This window comes from Metopolophium dirhodum, chromosome 9 (genome assembly GCF_019925205.1).
Source record: "Metopolophium dirhodum isolate CAU chromosome 9, ASM1992520v1, whole genome shotgun sequence".
In the NCBI taxonomy this organism is placed as follows: Eukaryota; Metazoa; Arthropoda; class Insecta; order Hemiptera; family Aphididae; genus Metopolophium; species Metopolophium dirhodum.
Window position 1 is genome coordinate 14,080,274 of NC_083568.1, and position 22,861 is coordinate 14,103,134.

At 27.1% G+C, this 22,861-nt stretch overlaps 1 long non-coding RNA gene across 1 annotated transcript; it reads right to left on the bottom strand.

Annotated features, from left to right (window-relative positions):
* Positions 1-1,886: 1,886 nt before the first annotated feature.
* Positions 1,887-6,265, bottom strand: LOC132951726 (uncharacterized). Its single transcript, XR_009665398.1, has 2 exons — positions 4,758-6,265; positions 1,887-1,923 (listed from the first exon to the last, which is right to left on the bottom strand). It is a non-coding gene; the product is annotated as an uncharacterized LOC132951726 (long non-coding RNA).
* Between the last annotated feature and the right edge of the window lie 16,596 nt (positions 6,266-22,861).

The following is a 22,861-nucleotide window of genomic DNA, read 5'->3' on the forward strand; positions in this document are numbered from 1 at the left end:
TAATTCTAGTAGCCGGAATTCAATAACAGTTTCAAATCATTTTATCCCGTAAATAATAACGTTAATAACTGACAACAAAAAAACTGCATTAAAAATATTTTATCTGGATAACTTTATATATTATTGATATTTTTTTACTTACTCTTAATTTAAATGTGGTTTTAGTTTAAGTTATGTTTAAAAGTAAAAAAGTAGAACAAGAAAATATGTATTATTAATAAGATGTAACATTTGCTGGTTAAATATTTGTTTGCTTATAAATTTGTCCAAGATGGAAAAATATAGTATATACTATGTATAAAATATAATATAATAACTAGGATTTGAATTTAAATGCCCTTTCAAAAATTGAATTTATGAAATTTAACTCTGAAAGATGTTTTAAAAATTTTTTGAATTGAACCCGGATTTCATCAGAAATCAAGACAAATTTGTGAATCATTTACTTCAAAACCATCAAACTTATGTTTCTTTAGTACAATATGTATATTTATATATTATATATTTGTTTTTTAATATTTCTAGAAAGAGGTTAAAAAATTACCAAAAACTTGACTTTTGGATACATTGAAGACCCTCTATCCTAAATACTTACAAGTCACAAAAGACAAAATTACAAATCTACAAATCACAATCCATTCAAATTCTAACAAGCCAGTATAAAATGCTAATGTTTAGAAAATATCAAATTACATTCAACCAGCTATTTATTTTTGTTAGTAAGTTAATCATATAAAATAGAACCTATGAATAGGTAAGTTAATTTAACTGATAAACAGAAATAATGAAATAATATTTACCTTATTGATTTTGAATAACTTCTGAGAGACAAGAAAATATATATTTTTTTAGTTATGGTTGTGCATGTTTTTGATTAAATGCAGGGGCATGCTCAAGGGCCCTGTTCAACCGACCCGCTTCCGCATGTATACTTGACAAATATGTACTTACACATAATTATGATTCTTATATTTTTCAATTTTAGATCAGGCAATTTGCTAGTTTTTTTTCAATCCACCCATCCCCAATCAAAAGTTCTGAGCACGCCTCTAATTATATGTACCATAATATTGTATAGTACTATGCTATACTATAGTATAATATGTACAATGTACATCAGTACAGATTTAATTGTTTTTAATGTGACAAAATAATTTATCTAAATGTATACTAGTTACTAAATAATGTTCTACATTTTTAATACATTGTCTTTTCATAATTTTCCATTTTATTTGGATTATGTTTTTAAACATGATAGATATGCATATTTCTGTTACCATAAATTATGAAAATTCAGGCAATGCAATAATTAACTAGAACTTGTACTAATTAAATCAAATTAATATTTTTTTTATGTAATTTTTAAACACAATCGGAAACTGAGAGAAAATTCAAGAGTTTATTTTTAATGTCACCTTTTTATAATTTTTACAAGAAATCTTCCTATTAAGTCTTCTTATATAGGTACATAGCACCAAAATATTTGTGTATGAAAATAAAACATATTTTGATAGTTCCAAGATAATTCATAAGAAGACTTATATACTAATGTCTAGCCAATTTTAAAAATTTTAAAACTTCATTTATTTAGGTTAATTATTGTAAATAATGTACAATAACTTATTATGCATATCTATGGATTATTTAAAAAAAAACCTTTATTGAGCAGTAAATGTGTTATGTTGTTATATGTAGATTTGAGCTTTAATTATGAATTACTTAATCCAGTTCCCAGTGATGTAACTATATTAAATAGTGTAATTGTATAATCTTTTTAAACAGGGACTTATATATATATTATATAATGTATCAAGAACAAGATAATTTTCAGTACCTATATACCACTGGTCAGCTTAAAATGCTCTTTAACAAGTGTAACCACTTACCTCATTTGTAACTGTAAAATTGAACATGGAAAATCACCTGTAACAAAAAAATATATATAAATACATTATAGGTAAGTAGGTATGACTTAGTAAATATCAAGGTAAATATTTAAATTTTAAACATAAATGAATACAAATATTAAAAATAGTTTGACTAATACATATTTCAATAGCTAGGATTGGCTTGAATGCTGTGCCGTCACATAAAATTCTTGTGGTGAACCAGCAAAAATAAATTATTGGGCATTTATTACTGGTTGTTACATATTTTGTAGTTAACTATTAATAGTTAATTAATTAGTTACCTAATTATCATTGGTTCGGGCTGTAAATTTGTAGCAAATGTAATTACCTATGTTACTAAAAATGTTTTGATTTTTTTACTTGTTCTATATTATAGGTAAACTTTTTGAATATTTAATGAACTTTATTTTTATTTTCCTACAATAGAAGCATTTTAAACTGCATCTTTAGGGATATTAAATGTATTTATTAAGGTTTAGGCGAGGGTTTAGATAATAGTGTACATTTCAAGCTCTAATATTAGTACTTACTATAATTTATTAGGTACTTAAATTATATGAATTGATAATTGGCAATATAATTGTGATCATGTATTCATCGAGTAATCCAGATTTATTGTGTCATAAGCTCTAAAGCTACACAAAAACACATAATTGAATAGACCCCATAAAAACATTTTAGATAGCCCATGGAATTTAAATTTCACTTCGTTGACTACATTATTTCTTGGAAGTAATCATTGATGAACTTAAGTCTAATAAACCCACAAAAATACAAAATAATTTTTAAAAATAGTATAATATTTAAATATTTGTTTAAGTAACTCTGGATATAGGTACATTTTAATTTATTATGTTTTATTTATTATGTACATATGTGAATAATACTCAAGTGTGTACTTCAATAGTTTTGTTAACATGCATAATTGCATACTACCAAATTACTAGATAGTACTACTTACATAGAAAGTATAAACCAAACGACCGGTTATTATTTAAATTGAAGGACATTTCCAATCACCTTATCAAACTATTTTAAGCCTATTACCTACTAGTATTACTTAATTTACTAAATAATTATGACTCATATTTTTAATACCATAACTGTCAAAATATGGAAAGAATCTTGGAAAAGTGTTAGAACTCAGACATTTAGAATGACATGGAATTAATGAGGAAAACATGTTTAAATTAAAAGGATCAACTTGAAGCAATTTTATTACTAAGTTGTGTCTAGGGTGTCAACGTTAGGCATCCGTCATAATTAATATTAATTACTGTGCTATAATTTCGAGTATAATTTATATTAGGTACCTACAATATAGTTTTATACAATTTTATTAATATATAGTTGTGTAATTGTTATCTATGAAATAAAATACATTACAGTAGGTATTTTAGAATCATTGACTATGTAAATTAAGATGTACCAAGGTAGGTATTAGTTTAGCCGTGATAAAAATCTTAAGAGGATGTCAGCGCCTTATTTGTTTTCTCTCTCTGCTCCACACGCAGCATACACAAAACGCATTAACACAGAATCATTTTTTCTATGTTTTAAGTAATCTTAGAGTAAAATTGCCCATTACAAAATAGATAGAGAATAATATTTTTGAGGGAATGACATATCAATTTTATATTTTATTGTTATTTGACTTTGTATTCGACTTTCAAAATAAACTTTCAAAAAATGTTGTACATTTAAATGATGTTTAAATTGTTTAGAGACAATATTGATATGACATTCCCTCAAAAATATTTTTCTCTATCTCTTTTGTAATGGGTGATTTTACTCTCAAGATTACTTAAAAACCGTTAAAAACATAGAAAAAATGATTCTGCGTAAATGTGTTTTGTCTATGTTGCGTGTGGGCCAGAAAGAAAACAAATAGTGCGCTGACATCCTCTTAAGTATATATAAATATTGTATTGACTACCTATTTATAGTCAGTAATTAATAACAATGAAAAATTAACTGATATAGAAGCATTAAAATAAATATATAAGGCAAATGCAATTATTTTATTTTCATAATTGGGTAGGTAATTATAAACATTCAATAAATTCTAAATAATGCGATGAATTTTAAGTATTCTTCATTGAATTGTGTCCAAATGAAAATGTATATTAATTTATTTATTATTAATTAAAGCCTGTTTGGGCAATTTTACAAAGGTAAACAATATACTAATGAAACATAGGTACCTTACTATTACCTTACTACCTATAAGATTGCTTTTTTGTTTTTTTGTATATAGTTGTTTACGAAATAATTCACAAAACATAATATAATTTAGATTATAGCAGTGTTGGTAGCCAGAACTACGAAAAAGTGGGGTACTCATTTAACAGATGCATTAGCCTGTCGGTGGAGCGATTGCAACTTTAATTGGAGGTACAAAAGGGGTACATACTCAATAAATAATTTTAAAACAAACGTTGTGTAACAAGTCAGATAGATAATAATATCATTTAAAAACTCAATAGCTATGTAAGTAATAACCTAAATATATACAGTAAAAATGTATTATATAGGTACCAACCAAATAAAATTATTAAAAACTTTTTATATGATAGCTAAAAAGTGTATAATGTACAACATCCAGATTTTTGTAACTCTAATTATGAAAATAACTTTCTAACCATGAGATTTTGATGAAGTTTTAACATTGGAAGAAAAATGTATTACAATAATAATAATAAAGACATATAATATTCAACATTATACAACCTACCTCAACATCATATTATGTACTACATATATATATTGGTATTAAATAGAAGGTACTTATGCTATTCTATTATTATACTTATTTTATATTTTTCTATATTGAGAAATATATCTTACCAGTAGTTACAATAGTAGGTATCTTCGTATCCTGACTATTCACAGCAAACAACAGGCACTCCATTTTCATAAAATTAGCACTTATAAAAACACTAAAAAGTTATTTTCTAAATAAATAATGAGATTATGAGTACATAAATATCCAACTAGAACGATGTGTGATATTATTTCAATAACTGATTTTATTGTACATTGATAACAAATTTTTTTTAAATCATTTACAAAATAGTGAAAAAATTGAATTGTTAATTAAGGAGGTTTAAAAAATATAAACAAATTAGATAACTTGAGTTATAAAGTAGGTATTAAATGATTAACTGTATATTTGGTTCACATGGAAATAGTAAGATGAAGTAAAGTAATGGCTAGGACAAGTTGGAATTTGTGATCTTGAATTTCATTAAATTTAATATGATCACCCTAGACCAGAGGTCACCAATTAATATTTTTGAAATGCCGCATTAAGAATCTTGAAATTGTTTGCATGCCATCAAACTTGCAGATTGGTAAAAACCAATGAACAAAATGATAAATTACAACACTAGAAGGTATAATATTAAGTATGAACAGTTTTTATTTTTTTTTTTTTTTGTCTGCGGGCCAGATAAAATGTGTGCGTATATTACATACCCACTCCTAAATAAAAACCAAAACTGATTTAGATAATCACTTACATATATCAAAACAAACAATATAAAAATCTTATATAACTATTGACCATACATATAGAATTGATCACAGAATACATAAAACATTTTAAAGTTGGTTAGTGAAATTAATGTGTTTATATATTAAACCCATTTCAATGAAACAACGCATTTTAGCTTTCCAAATTTACAATTGATAGTAATAACAATTAATTTTGTGATTTGTTTTAAACTACCATAATTATATTTTAGGTCTAAAATATTTTAATTTCAATTGAATCGAAGTAACAAGTACCCATTAGTAATTTTCATATACCTAAATTATTACTCGGGTTATTACTTTAACGGAAAGAGTTACTAACGACACTTAACTTTTTGTAAATGGTTTAAAACCAAAATTAATTTAAATGCATTATTCTATTGTTTATTTATGTTCTAATTTCCACTATACATAATTTAATCACATATTTAATATAGTTTTAACATCCACAAAACACTACAAAATTAAAAAAAAGAACAATATGTAAACAACCACTTCACTCAATTATTTATACAACCGATGTTCAATAATCCGGCGTTCACAAAACGGACTATTATTATTTAAAAATACAAAATTGAAACTTCGTGTTCGCACACCGAGCAGCAAATCCAATTTTGCACTATAAACCGAAGAAAAACGTAATATAACTGGACGAAATCGAAAAATTATTACTGAAACTCAAACATAATGATAACAACGGATCACCATTCACATTCGCCATACAATATAGTTGATAATTCAAACGTGAGGTTATGTTATTATCTCCAACCTCTTAGAAATGGCGCCGAAATAAAAACATACGCATAGGTAGTTTAATGTATGTATTGCGTTTTGTATCAATAAAGTTTAAATATTGATACAATAATTATTATAAAATTAACCTAGATCTTTGCTAAGATATTATTTTATTTATATAATTTATTTACATTTACGTTATGCACTAAATTATTACTTTTGTACACATCGGTTTATATTTGATAATATTTCGAGTCATCGAGATTTGAGACGATTCCAGGGCATTCCAGGGCATCAAAAACAAAATGCGTAGACCTATAGTGGACTAATAGCGTACATAGGATTTTTTTCAATGAGGGATAATATACAGTTTTGAATATACATTCAGTATACACATATTATATTCATATTATTATATACATGTTGTATCGTGTACAAAATTTGGTTTCCGAGGGGGGGGGGGAGGGGTCGCCAACCGTAGATACATCACTGCATAGCGTGTAACCTAATAGGTGACCAAAACCCTGTTTCGACAAGTAGTACTGCCGCCAAATGTAGGCTATTTTATATTTAACCAAAACCAACTAACTTCAAATTGCTTAAACTCCGAAACTATAATAATAACACGACCAATTTTCATTTGCACCATCGTTTTCAGTGTTGAAAAGTAGAAACCTATATAAGATTGAAAAACAATAACATAATATAGGGTGCTCAATATATTAGGAATATCGTTAAAAACTGCACTACCTAGTGGTCAGTGGATAACTTATCATCTTTTCAGTTTTCCATTTTCGATTAATAAAGGTAATTAATACGCTAACGTCGAACACACGCAACCATAAACACGATGAATAGCGAGACCGAATGACCGATAATTGATTAACATTTAACACTAATCGTAGTAATTTTTACGTTATCAGTTATCATATTGATCTCACCGGTATCTCAAGGTACAATAAATGCTCGAAATTATTTGTATACTGTATATAGAATCAATTATAGTTTGTTTTTCCCATAGTATCACCTATATGGTTCGAACGTTGCAATTTTGAATATTTTTATTGCATTATGGCCAGCCACATCTTACGCGTTACGCAACGGAAAGCCAAAATAAAATAAAATAACGTGCGTGGAGTATACTCCTGTCTACTGTATAGCGTGCAGCGGCTACTAGATAATACGACCTAGTAGGTTTTTATTTAGGCGATATAAGTATATAACAGTATAACACAAAGGAAAAATTTAATCATAAATAACACATTGAGGAAAATATAATAGAAAAAATAGTGATTTCCCAGAGGTTACAGTATGAGTTATATACAAATGAAAAATTTAAAAACAAGAGAAAGGCAATTTAAAAAAGGTGGGTAAGTGGATGTCGCTCTGCTGTACAGTAGGTTACAAATGGGTCACTGTAATGGATGGTGTTAAATTTGAATTCAATGATATAATATCATTGTATAAGAAAAACGATTCAGAGCGAAAACGGTCAGTCAGCCTATGATATTACCAAGTATATTTGATGATATTATTGTGAATAAAGTAATTTATATAATATAACCTATTAACGTGGAGCCTTGTTTTAAATTTTCAATCCTTAGCCATAAAAGTTAAACATTTTATACATTTTTAACTACAAAATAATTAATAAATTATAAATTTGATAAATGTTGTCAAAATTTGAACATTAAATGCTTATAAAAAAAAATTGTCCCTATGTATTTTTAATATATTTCAACTGATATTAGAACAATATATCAGAAGCCTTATATTAATTTTTCACGCTTTTTACCCAACAAATAAAATTTGATTGATATTTATAGAAAAAAAAACTAAAAAAATTGAAAACTGACAATGTCCGTTAACAGCTCAAAAAGAGTCAAAATATTTTCAAAATTTTATGGTGAATAGAAAATGCTAATATAAACATTCAGTGAAATTTTCAAGTATCCACAGTCATTCGTTTTTTAATTACAATAACATAAGAAAATTGTTACATGAGAAATCGAGTGAATATCAAATGTTGTAAAAATATAAATTTCAGACGCTCATAAAAATTTAATTTAAGTTTCTTGTAGACATTTTTTATTTTGATAAAGGTAGACAAACTTATGAGTAATCTTGTATAATATTTTCAAATCTTAGATTTAAGAAGAAAATTTTTTATGAATTCTCAACTCAAAATAATTTGCTAATTTTCGTGATTTTTCCGTATTTTGTCAAAATTTGAACTTTAAATGCTTATAAATAAAAACTGTGACTAAGGATTTTTAATTTTTTTCATCTGCCTTTGAAACAATAACCTAGGAGCCTTCTATACAATTTTCAAGCTTTTTTACTCAACAGGTAAAATTTTATTGATATTTATAGAAAAAAAATTTAAAAAAACTGAAAACTGACAATGTCCGTAAATAGTTCAAAAAAAGTCAAATTATTTTCAAAATTGTATTGTGTATAGAAAATGCAAATATAAACAACCAGTGAAAATTTCATGCATCTACGGTCATTTGTTTTAGAGTTACACCAATAACCAAAATCGATTTTGTTAAAAATCGATTTTGCGTAAAAATTCCCGTTTTTCCTTAATTTTTCTTTTGTTTTTCACATCGCTTTTGAAAACTACTGGGAAATTAAAATTTTGACCTCCCCAATGCACCAACGATATTCACTTTCCCATCGAACAAGATACTGAAGTCGAAAATCGAAGCATTATTTCGACTACTTATCGTGTACACAGACACAAAAATAAAAAAATAAAAAAAAATAAAAAAAAAATAAAAAAAAAAACACACATCATTGTAAAATCAATACATTCATCGTTTCACTCAGAATCTAAAAAATAAAAAATAAAAATGTCTGTAAACAGCTTAAAATGAGTCAAAATATATTGAACAATTTATCAAGTATAGCAATTAATAAAACTAATATATTATGATATAAATTTCAAGTTTCTACGGTTATACGTTATTGAATTACAACAAAATAAGAAAATCCTTAGGTATATGAGAAATCGAGTAAATATCCAATGTTGAACCAATTTGAATTTCAAACGCTCATAAAAATATAATTTGACTTTCTTATAGACATTTTTTTTTTTGATAAATGAAGATAATCTTATAAGGAATCTTAGATTTAAAAAGAAAAATTTTTAGGAATTTCTAGCTCAAAATAATTTGCACATTTTCGTGATTTTTAGGCCTTTTTCAAAATTTCAACTTTAAATGCTTATAAAAAAAAAAATTGTGACTGGATTTTTAATATTTTTCAAATGTCATTATAACAATCTATTAAGAGTCTTGTATTAAATGTTCAAGCTTTGTTACCCCCAAAAAAAACTAAAAAAACTGAAAATTGATAATGTCCGTAAACAGCTCAAAACAAGTCAAAATAATTTGAATATTTTATGGTATATAGCAATTGCTAATATAAATGTTCAGTGAAAATATCATGAATCTATGTTGACTTGTTTAGAGTTAAGCCAAAAACCAAAATCGATTTTGTCAAAAACCAATTTTGAGTAAAAATTCACGCTTTTTCGAATTTTTTATTTTTCCCGGGGCTTTTGAAAACTATTGGGAATTTTAAATTTTGACCTCCCGAATGTACCAACTAGATTCACTTTTCCATCGAAAAAGATACTGTTGAAGAAAATCAAAGCAGTCTTACTGCCCCAAACCGTGATAAGACAAAAAAAAAAAAAATTTAAAAAAAGAAACACATCATTGTAAAATCAATAAATTCATGGTCCGCTCAGAACCTAAAACTCTAGAAAGTTATATGAATGTTGATATTAAATAGGTAGCCCTACATTTGAGTATAATTAGGTAGGTATATATAACAGCTTAGGTAGGTGTTGATTGATTTCTAAGATAGGTATTACTCATAATAGAGTATCGCGCATCATATTTTTAATTTGGAATAGATATTTTTTTATAATAATAAACAAATTTAAATCTAATATTTATTACACTGACAGTACATGTTGAAAACTGTACACAAACTGAGGAACATTATTTTTAAAATTATTATTCTTAATAAATAACAACACTTGTAATGATGAACGGAAATCAGTATTCTTAAACACAAAATTCGATACCGTGATTTTCTGTTTTTGTCTAACATGCGCAACATAGTATTTTAGACGTGTTTTTTGCCAAACATTCCAATTGATCTACTGAAGCGATAAGAATTCTGAAAACAGATATGAATTTGACGTCAAGTCTACTTGTAATCGACTTTCCCACATGTTTGATATTATTCCCCAAATTCCTATAAATGTCATATTAAAAAAGAGTATTTAAAAATTGTCGTATTTTAATTTTGGAGAAGTTAAAATCAAAAAATTAAAAATGTGGGAATGTCGATTTCAAGTAGACTTGACGACAAATTCAAATCTGTTTTTAGAATTCTTATCGCTTCATTAGATCGATTGGTATGATCAGTGGCGTAGTTACGGGGGGGGTGTAAGGGGTTTCCACCCCCCCCCCCCCTACACCAAAAAAAAAAACAAATCTTTTTTATATTGGTTAGAATTTTAAATAATAGATAGGTAAATAATACTAGTACAAATTAACATGTGTAATATTATTATTACTATATATTATATTAATATAGTTATAGAAATTATTCGAGTGTTTACACTTCTGAGTTTTATTTTAAGAAAATCAATTATAAAATCGACGAAAACAGCGATAACGACCTCCATAAAAATGATCTAAATATTAAGACTCTTGAAACCTGTATACCTTCTTCATCTTTTACTTCGGTTGATATAAGAATTAATGACATAACATATTTTGTTAACCATGTATTGTCTCATAGTGAAATTCATACAGTTATAAATAGTATATGGACACCAGATATAACGTTTAATTTTCCTATACAAATTTTTACTTTTGACCCCCCAAAGTACCAACTATGGATTTACTTTCCTATCAGAAAAGTTACTGTTGAAGAAAATCCAAGCACTTTTACTGTCCTAAAAGGTGATGACAGACACAAAAAAAAAAAATTAAAAAAAAAATTAAAAAAAAAAAACACACATCATCGTTTCGCTCAGAATCTAAAAAGTCACTGATATAACCAAAAATAGCACTTTTAAATTAAATATTCGCAATCATGATAACATACCTATATTAACTAGTAATAAGTACACTGAACCAAATATCACTAGTATAAATAATAATATGCAATTATCAATTTTTAATAAATATACATTTATTGAAATAATAATAATTTTATTAGTTATACAAAAATATTATAAAATTAATTAATAATGTGTTTATAATAATAAATTGGGTTTGTAGAATTTAGAAAATATTTAGGTAATAAATTAATAAATTAAAATTTTAAAATGGAACTTTTTTTATTATTTTGATCAAATAGATTATTAATTTAATAAACATTATGTTCAAAATAACAATTTGGTTTTTAGATCTTACAAAATATTAAAGTTATTATTTAACAAAATATAGTTGAACAATTAATACAGATTTTATTAATTTAAAAATGTATAGTATTAAATTTATAGATATTATGTTTAAAATAACAATTCGGCTCAATACTTCTATATATTTTCATAACCAATTAACTTATGTCTTCAAACATCGAGATTGGGCATAAATTATTAAAAAGTATTACGTATATAACCCCTTAAAAAGCGGAAGTGTGGAGTAGATCTCTTAAGAAACCGGCACATGCCCGTAAACAGCATGCTTGTAAACAATTATTTTGCGGGAAAAAGAAATTCATACCTATACACAAATACTAAAGAAGACAATAATTTCCGTCGTACCTACCGTTTTTCCAATTGTTATCATTGAAACAAAAAAATTATTGTTGTTTAAAATCCGTTTTTATGTTTTTTTCAAATTTCAATAACTTTTTTTTGTACCTTACTTCATAAAAGTTATGATGTTCGCGGTAAATTATGAATTCAGTATTTTAGATAATAATCTTTTTAAATTGTATATTCTGAAGTACATTAAAGCTGTACCTACCTAAATGAAAAAAATGAAACTAAGGATTACGAGGAGTCGCTTAATTTGAAGGTAAGTATGGTATTATTATTACTTATATCTTATACTATACTAGTTAGTAGTAACTAATAACTATTAAGTTTTAATACTAGTGGTACCTGTAATATTATTTTAAACCTTATCCAGATACCTACATTATTTTTCTAATAATTAAGTATGTGAGATTGTACGTATTCTCTGGAAATCTGAATCAGTTATAATGATTTCCATATTTTAGTCTATTAGCTAATCATCTTACTACAGATATAGTAGGTACGCAAATTATATTAAGTATATGAAAGTTTTACTGCGAAAACTATGGTTTACTTATTTTAGATATCAATAATGGCATATTACGAGAAAAGTCTAATGAGATCGCAAAATAAGACTTCAACCATTTTCTACTCATACATTCAAAATTATAGACCAGCTAGCCATTACTCCAAAGTTTGACATCGAATAGAACGTTTCTCTAGTTTCTTTGCTCTCTGCAAGGACATAAATTTCAATAGCAATAACATTCTACTAGATTTTATAGCGGTTAAGCGGAAGTCGCTCTACTGTAAACTGTACAGTTTGTAGTGTACTAATTATTAGTGTACAAGTGGGTGACCGTAATGGATGATGTTAAATTTGAATTCAATGATATAATATTACATAATATCATTGTATATTTGTATATGAAAAATAATTCTGAGAGGAGACGGGTTGTCAACCTACATAGGATATTTGATACCTATAAGTATTATATTGTATATTTATATTGTTATTATTTTCACACAGTAGGTAAGTTGAATTATTATTATTTGTATAATATCATATGTGTATATAATAATATACCTAATTCCATAGACCTATAAACTAATGGACAGCGCATTCCACTCCGCCCTGACATCAATGCTAGGAGGTCATATAACTTAACCGAGAGTGAAAGAACATAAAGTAGTGATTAGTGAATGAGCACCGCATTATTAGGAACTGTATGCATTGTAAGAACGGCCCTAAGTTTCTTTTCTCCCTCACTCTATATCGTACCCCTGACTTCTCTCTCTAAGCGCAATATATATTTCAATAAAATTGTTTATTATAATAATTTATAAAATTAGAAAGAACGCAATCACTCTTTATGTGATCCCCATACTAATTAAAAAAAGTATGTTAACTTTTTTAAAACTATTTTTTCCATAATATTAACTTTTAACTTCTCGAATTAAATGTATGATTTGTTAACTGTTTACTTATCGATCATGTGTCCTCTTAACTCAACTTAGCTTGAGTTAATTATTTTCATAACTGTCCTCTTTTGGGTCAAAAGTAAAAATTTCCCAGTAACGCCGTGAAAAACAAAAGAAAATTTAATAAAAAACGGGAATTTCTACACAAAATTGGTTTTTGACAAAATCGATTTTTGTTTTTGGTCTAACTCTAACAAAATGACAGTAGACACATGAAATGTTCACTGAATGTTTATATTAATATTTTCTATATACGATCGAACATTTTGACTTGTTTTGAACTGTTTATGAACATGTTCAGTTTTCAATTTTTTTCGTTTATTTGTTGTCAAAAACCTTGAAAATTTAATAGACGGCTCGTAATATATTGTTACAAAGGCAATTGAAAAATATTAATAATACATATTCACCAATTTTTTTTTTATAAGCATTTCAAGTTCAAATTTTGACAAAATATGTAAAAATCACAAAAATGGGCAAATTATTTTGAGTTAGGATTTCCAAAAATGTTTTTTTTAAATTTAATTTAAAAAAAAATGTTTACCTGTAAGTCAAATAAATTTTTATGAACGTTTGTAGTTCAAATTTTTACAAGATTAGATAATCACTCTATTTCTCATGTAAATATTTTCTTATTTTGCTGTAATTCAAAAACGAATAACTGTAGGTCTGTAGGTACTTGACATTTACACCATATGTTTATTTTATCAATTTCTATACTTGATAAAATTTTCAAAATATTTTGACTCATTTTGAGCTGTTTACGGACACTGTACTATCCAGTGGCGGATCCAACGGGGGGGGGGGGGCAGGTGCCTCACCCCTCTCCCCCGACATCTTCAACAGACTCATCTTTTTACTTACAGAAATATTTTAAAGTGTGTAATGCATTATAGTTAATTACTCAATCTATTTATCTCTTTTTGAAAACCGTTAGGAATGTTATTGGAATGAAAACATTTACAATAATTGCATATTATATTATATTATATTATTATTATTGTATTTATGGCTTAGAAGATTTTTTTTAGGTACTGCATTAAAAAAAATGTGTACCCAGGGCAGCAATATCTTAAATACGCGTACACCACTGTTGTTATGTAAAACCACCTTGGATGGGTCTCTAAATCTCAAATAGGTAACTAAAACTTCAAAACGAAGTCCGACCGCCGAACCTCCAAATTCTAACTTCACAATCGTTGTCAGCAATAAATACATGGCATAAAAAATGGTTTCCTAGCCAAAGTGAATTTATGCCCGTGTATTTTATCACATAACTTTTTAATTTAAAATGTAAGTAGGGGCTAAGGCCGGTAGGGTGGAAAAAAAAGCAATACTGTTTTTAAAACTTATTACAAAATTAGTCCATAACGACTACATGTAATAAGTAATCGACGGTACCTAATAACTAACATCTTAGTAATGATATAATGTTATATGTTATACACTTATACAATTATACCCATCCAGCGCGACGGTACTGGCGCGAAGCTAAGTAAAAAAAAATAGCGGAGTAGCCACTAACGTATCATAAGTCATAACAGAAGCTAGAGTACCATTGAAAAAACGTCTTAATTTATGTCAATCCATTATCAAGCTCTACAGGACAAACGGCTGAACATAAAAAGTCGTATAAGGTATCAATCGATCAGGAATATTGTGCAGATGGGAACAGAGGAACTCGCTAGCAGATTGGTTAGATGGTTTATAAGTTATAAACAAAAAATGTTCAAGTACTTTTAAGACCGATTTGGCGTATGGAACGAAAATATCGTAAATGTCTCCCGACCCACCGCTTATCGATCCCCACTACTCTCATCGCGACGACATTGCGACGGCGCGGTCTCTCGGATGCCGGTCGCCGGCAATCATTTCGTATTTTCGTGTATTGCTGATGACTCAACGACTGTGATTGTTTAGTGAATTCGTGATCCAGCGCAACGGTATTATAATATTATTATATGCTGAAAACTTGGAACAATTTTAATAATAAAATAAACAATCTACAGGTGATTAATTCATTACCCGTGGCAACAATTAAGATCGATGACAAATCATATTAAGAGCATATATTATGTGATTTGCCATCATGGTCCATCTATGACTCAAGTCTCAAGCCCATTACACATCAATTATTAAACATAATAATAGAAAACGATAATGCGGATAATGTATATTAACTTGTTTCCAGCGATTATTAGATGTGGTATATTACCGGGACTCAACAAAATTAAAAACGGATGGTCAACACGCATTTACTAGTATAATATTTATTTATTGTGCGTGCTCTTAAGTTTAGTATTTAGTTTTTGAATTAATGTTGGTTTAGTTAAGATAAAGTGTTAAAAATGCCGAAGTTTAAACCATCGTTTTCTTATCGGTTGCGTGGTTGCATGCCTATGTTTAGGCTCCTTGTTTAGGAGCATTTCTTAGTAAAGTTTTGGTTTCTTTTAGAGCACTTTTTGATAGTTTTAGATCATTGAAATCCGGCCCTACTCATGACTATAATTTATAAGTTAATAACTAATGAATATTATGTACCTACCTGTGTTTACAGTGAAACATTACAAACTCGATATTTTTCTGAAATTTTACATGTGACAGCCGGCAAGTAAGTGATAGTGAGTTGTAATGAAGCATAAGGCAGTGGTTTTGAATAGGTAAATATTTACCTTATCTCTCTGACCAAGGCACGACTTGTGTTGTTAGCTTTAATAAGAGTGAATTGACCTATTTTTAAACCTAAATGTTAGAATTTTTTCCATGGTATACGATCATTTGACGTTGTAGATAATCGGGCGATACACAAACGACACAAAAACCAAAAATCGAGCGAAGCGCAACTGTCTTACAAATGAAGAATAAATTACTAGAATATATTAATGAATTATCTATAATAATGATGTGCTGATGTGCTATGTGCAAACGATGCATGGCTAAAAATTTGACAAAGAATATCGTCGATATCGATATGACGATATGTAAATATGTAAAGTAGGCCTATATGATACATAAATTACATGAACAAATTCACAGTGCTGAGTGCAGTATGCCAGTATAATTTAATATACCTACCTATTCGGATTTACGCATTTATACATATCAACATATTATAGCATATTTTGATCTGTGGCACTGATAAATCTTAAAATCTGTCACAGAATAATTAAATATTCTTATTTTTATTTTATGGTAAGTATAAGTCTTAGTTCTAGCCTGGCAATACTCCATTGTAAAGTAATGACTGTAACAGTTATTATAATTTATAAGAGGCGCATTTGTGAAAAATATAATTCTGAAGTACCCATAAATTATAATATGATAATTGTGATTTATAACTTTATAATTAGGGCTCGCAGCCCTCAGGTGAATAAATTATATTATTATGTACAATGTATTTGAAAGTCATTTTTCATTATAGAAACCTAATTATAAGATTCATATTATCATAATCATATACGAAAATTAAGTTAGGCCTGATAGGTATGCAATAAAGCAGCCTCGCGCGGCCGTATCAATGTCATTTAGTCCACAAAAATACGCTGTACTGGAATATAATGTTTCTGTTCAGTAGAACCCACTAAATTTGATAATTTTTTTACCAAAAAAATAGAGGGTAATATTATATTCTACAGACTACAAGCCGCATTAAGCTCCGTTTTTCAATATTTTAATCTCAAACTTTATAATATGTCATCAAAAAAATCCAATTTTAAGCTTTTTTTTACAAATTATATAATATATTATACTATTCTTTGAAATAAAATAAAAAATGAGGAGAGTTTAATGCGGCCTGTAGAAAGTCTTCTTCTTTCAGATATAAAAAAAGTTATTAAAATCGGACAATTCTACGAGGCCTGAGAAGTGAGAATTATTTCTGTAATTTTTTTTCGATATAATAAACCGCATCAACCCCCTCTAAATAGGTATCGCCGTATCGGACAGTAGATTAGTGGAAATTAAGGAGGCAAGTAAAATATAAAATATAATTTTAAAAGAATTGCGGAAAATTTGAAAATTCGGCAACCAGACCCCTTAATGTGAGATTTGAAAACTTACAACACAAATATATAGGCATTTTCAATATTTTATGTATCTATGGTATTATTATCATTTTATTAAGTAAATATACATACGTGTTTTATTAATTGAACATAATATTATATTGTATTATCATGATAAGTAGTAACAACCAACAAGTAACAAAAATACACATAAACAAAATAATACATAAATATAAAATTTAAATTGTTTATAATATAATATTGTTATTTATTAGTATTTATCAGTTGTAATAACTATATAAAATATATACTCGCGGCTTGAATCAAGTTAGGCCTATTGGCTATTAATGTTAGCGACATTTTAAAACTTACAACACAAAGTATAGGAAGTTTTAATATTTTAGTTTATTTTACAATAATTATATTATAGCTATGTTATTTAAATATACTTACATAATTAATGTTATAATAATTAAACATTTTAAATTTTAATAGTATTATCATGGAAGTAGTAACAAGTAACAAAAATAGACATAAACAAAATATATAAGTATTAAATTATATTCTTAATAATATCATATCAATTATTAGTATTTAAAATGTATCAGTTGTATAAGCTATATTATAAATATACTTGCATTTTTATATGTATTGCTTGAAAACTATTGATATACCTATAATAGGTAGTATGTCCTATAGCACAGTTTTTTTTTTCGGAGAGAGGGTTATTTTTATTTACTTTTAACTGTATTTAACAATAAATTTAAATTTCAGATATGAACTATGAATTATATTTCTATTACATACCTATGCGAGTGTGTAGATAAGAATTATATTTCTTATTTAATATTGTAAAAATGAATACAAATTATTAAACTAATTATTAAGAAAAAAAATGTAGCTTTTTCAAGAAGACATATTATTATATCGACTAATTAAAATGTTATAGTACAACTAAATAGTAAATATAATACTATTAACACTATCAACAGTTGTCAGTTAATTCTTAAGTTAGGTATTTTGTTCAGGAGGCATATTAATAATGTATATTATTGTGCACCTAACTAATTTATAAATAAGTAAATCACAAATTCACAATGATCAGTATTTAATTTAAATTGCCATAATAAAATAAACATATTACATGAAGGAGATGTCATTTTTTGGAAGCAATATACAGTCCAGTCGCGATAACTCGAAGTTGTAGGGAGATAAAAATTTACTTCGAGATAATATTAAGTATTATTCGAGATATCTAACTATTTACAGGGGAACGTTTTTCTAGAGGAATAAAACACAATTCGAGTTGTCAAGTTTTTCTAGTTATCGCGACTCGACTGTATATTCTATCTATAGGAATATACCTAATTCCGTGATTATAAATAGCACTTATGAGTTATATTATATTATTCATACATCAATATATATAAAGGTAGGTAAAAATAAAGTGTTAAATGTTTACTTAATATTACACTAAAAAAACGTATTAAGCTAAGTGTAAGCGGATAGGTTCTTTATGCCTATTCCTCTATTTAGTTACGCACTGAAAAATGATCAATAATATTATTACTATAAATTTGGTTAAACCTAATTGAGGTTTTATAATCTACCGTAAATTGAATGTATGTAATTATATTTCCAAATCCATTTATTATACACTCATTAGTAAAGATAATTAATTATAGGCAATATCCGTATAGGATATAGATATATCATAATATACCTACAATTGTATAGTACCTACCTGTCCTACCTATTATATTTAACATTTATATATCATACGTATCTAAATTTAATTTAAAAACAATGTATGGTAATAAATGGTATACCTAAATATAGTGATTATATGTTTACTTAACTTAATTTATTGATGTAGTTAATTGTAATAATACATAATAACATAGTTTAGAATTTATTTCGATTTGGTATATTATATTTTGTTAGGTACCTATTAATCATACAGAAGAAAAATCGTCTTTACCAACTTAAGTGTATACTGTACATCAATCACATTTCCGGTGTTTTAACGGCTGCATTAAATTATAATTCTTGTTGGTTTACATGATATAATAATAATAATATTTTTATACTCGAAATGTCGCGTATAATGTTGTGTACTGCGTATTATAGTAAAATACTTTAAAATTTTAAAGTATTTGGGTACAGTGCTTATTATTGGATTACTGTATTGGTCGGTATAAACTATAAATAGATATCCAGGTAAAGAGTAAATAGACTACTAAAAGAGTTCTCTTATTTCGTCAACAATGACATGTTCGCATTTGGAAACGTGATGCATATCCATGTGTCGCTTAAGCACGTCTCTTCTCCGGTAATACGTAAAACATATAGTGCAGCAAAACTGGTGATTTTGTCCGCATTCGTACAACAAGTGCCGCTTCATATGCTGTTCTCTCTTATAGCTCTTTCCACACGATTTTGGACAGCTGAATCGGTTCGTATTGTGGTCGCCATTGCGTTCTGAAAAACGGTAGTAAAATATATGTAGTTCATAAACGTTGTTCACAAATTAAAATAATAATAATATTACTGTCACGTCCAATTATTATATTAATGATATGGAATTTTGCAGTCATCGCGCATTCGAACGTTATTAAAGCCAATATATTAATAGCTGCATTTGGTTATGTTTAGCAAATAGGCGTTATCAGTGTCCATCATAGGCCACGCATAGTATACTATACATGGATAGATGGATTATAATACTGGTATTAGGTATACAGATAATGTACTATAGCAAAAGATCGTTTTATAAGTTATAAGAATAAGAATTTTAAACTTATACTAAAATATGTAGTCCAATCAATAACCACGAATCATTGATCGGATATGGTTCAGATCAGTTTCGGCCTAATTCGGGCCACAAGATCGCGAATGCAGCCAAAGCTCTGAGCTAAGTATTTTTTTTGGGAATCATATTAATTAAAATATGAATTGTTTTTCAAAATCTTGTGTGTTGAAGCGACGGAATAGGTAGAGTCACCTAATGATATATGTCTTATGAACAGTATAGCCGTGAAAGTACCTTAACTTATTAGATTATAGACGTAACTAGACCTTAAAGTTAGGGAGGGCTTATAAGTAATTATAAATAAAATGTATAGGACCTTAAAAAATTCGGGGGGGGGGGAGCTAAATCCCACCCAAGCCCCCTTAGTTACGCCGGTTGCACCCAAAAACCGCACTCTTTTGATTTTAGCCCTAAAAAGGTCGATAGCCAAAAACCTCACAGCTTAACGGTCATTGTATAACAAATTACCGTACATTTATAGTGGGTTAAAACCGCACACTATTTTTAGTGAAAATAGTGAAAAGATAAGATTATATGATATGTCATATGTACTATATGTACTATTGTTTCAATTTTGGGAAGAATTTTTACGTGACGGAGATCGTATAAAGTTTTTAAAAAACGTCGGCAGTCGGTTTCAGCCAATCAAACTTTGAAAGTTTTAATTTTTTTTTAAATTAATATTTAAAATTTTTTAATATACCTATACATTTTTTGTTTTACATTTTTTTTAAATTAATATTTTAAATTATTGAATTTATACATTTTTAAGTTGACATTTTTTAAAATTGATATTTAAAATTTTTAAATAAAATTTTTAAAAAAATGGAACAAATTATTAATTGTAAATATACACATGCGTTTTTTGTTTATCGACCTTTTTGGGGTCAAAATCATAACTGTGCGGTTTTTGTATACGACAATTTCTAAAATTGTGCGGTTTTAACCTATTAAATGTGTGCGGTTTTTGCAGTCAACGGTTACGCCTATGTAGGTACCACATTTACCCTTGATATTGGCTAGATGTCACATCTTGTTATGCTTAAACGGTTCGTAAAATATTATTGACAATTGTCCTTTTTTTTTTTTGTAATAGTATGAATAAACAACTAAAAATATATAAATTGATTTATTATTGGACAAATAGCATGCTGCTGAGCCATTGAACAACCATTACAATTTTTAGTATTTGTAGTTATTAATTTATAAATTATGTATATAACCTACTCAGTATATTAATTATTTTTTTTATATGTACTTTCTACATTGTGTATCATATGGATTTAAAAATCAAAAATATTATTGTATTATTGTATATTTTGTTATAACGTATAACATTATAAAATGTGGACATAGGTAATTATTTTAAATTATAGAGGTAATAAATAATAATTATTATTATATAGATTATACTTGTTACCTACATCAATCATGTTACATTGATTATTTTGTACATATTTGTTTTTTAGTTAGGTAGTATAAATGTTTAATATTATGTAGGTGTTTTAGATGTATCCATAGTCATATAAATATATCATATAATGACTAATGGCTAGAGCTGCCGCGGTCTTTATGTTAAATAAAAAAAAAAATTAAAAAAATATCATATAATATGTAGGTACCTAAAGCCTAAAGCTAAAAATTGTTCAAGATATCTATAAATTGTACATAAATAGGATTTGAGTTATATTTCTTTATTAGTGCATTACAAATGTATTAATTGAAATTATAACATAGGGTAGCGTGTGCCTTAGTTCAAGTGTTCAAGTTCGTTATGCACAAATTGCATAATCAACAAATAAAGATATAAAGTAGCATACATTTACTGAAATTAAATGATTATTATCTTAACAATATATATTTAAAAAAAAAATTGTGTACATCCATATTAAAAAAAAAAAAAAAATAACAACTAGGAACATATTTTCACTATGAGTCATTAATTATTACGTCATAGGTATCTAAATTACTTACTTATAACAAAGAAAATCATTAATTTATTTATACAATGAAATAGAAGGTACGTCACATTAATCCAAAATTATATTATGGGGCTAATATCATGTGAGCTCTAAGTGACGATACAGGTTTACATGACTTCCAACAAATTCTGCATATTCGCAATTTCCAATACTGTTTAGGGCATCCAAAATCGTTATGAGCAAGTAGATGGTGTTGAAAATTGTAGCTACGGCCACAATTGCAAGGGCATAAAAACACAGTTTGTGGAATATAGCAACATTTTAGCTAAGTATTCTGTAATAGTGTAATAAATATAGGTAATATTATGAATTCTTAAAATTTTGTGTAATTTTTTTTTACTAATTATTACCACATGTATGTTATCCAAGTGTTTTTATATTACAAAATTGATTAAAACTTTCCACAAAAACAATAACAATATAGTAGCACACACCACACATAAAATATACTATTTAACATTCAAATATAATATTATAGATAACGAAAACTAAAATAAAACTATCACCACACATAAACATATAACATAGTACATATATAATATATTGACCCAAATTTCGACAAAAAATGTGCAAACCATACAAAATATAAAAATAAATTGGGGCTTTTGAAATGTAATGAACTATTTAAG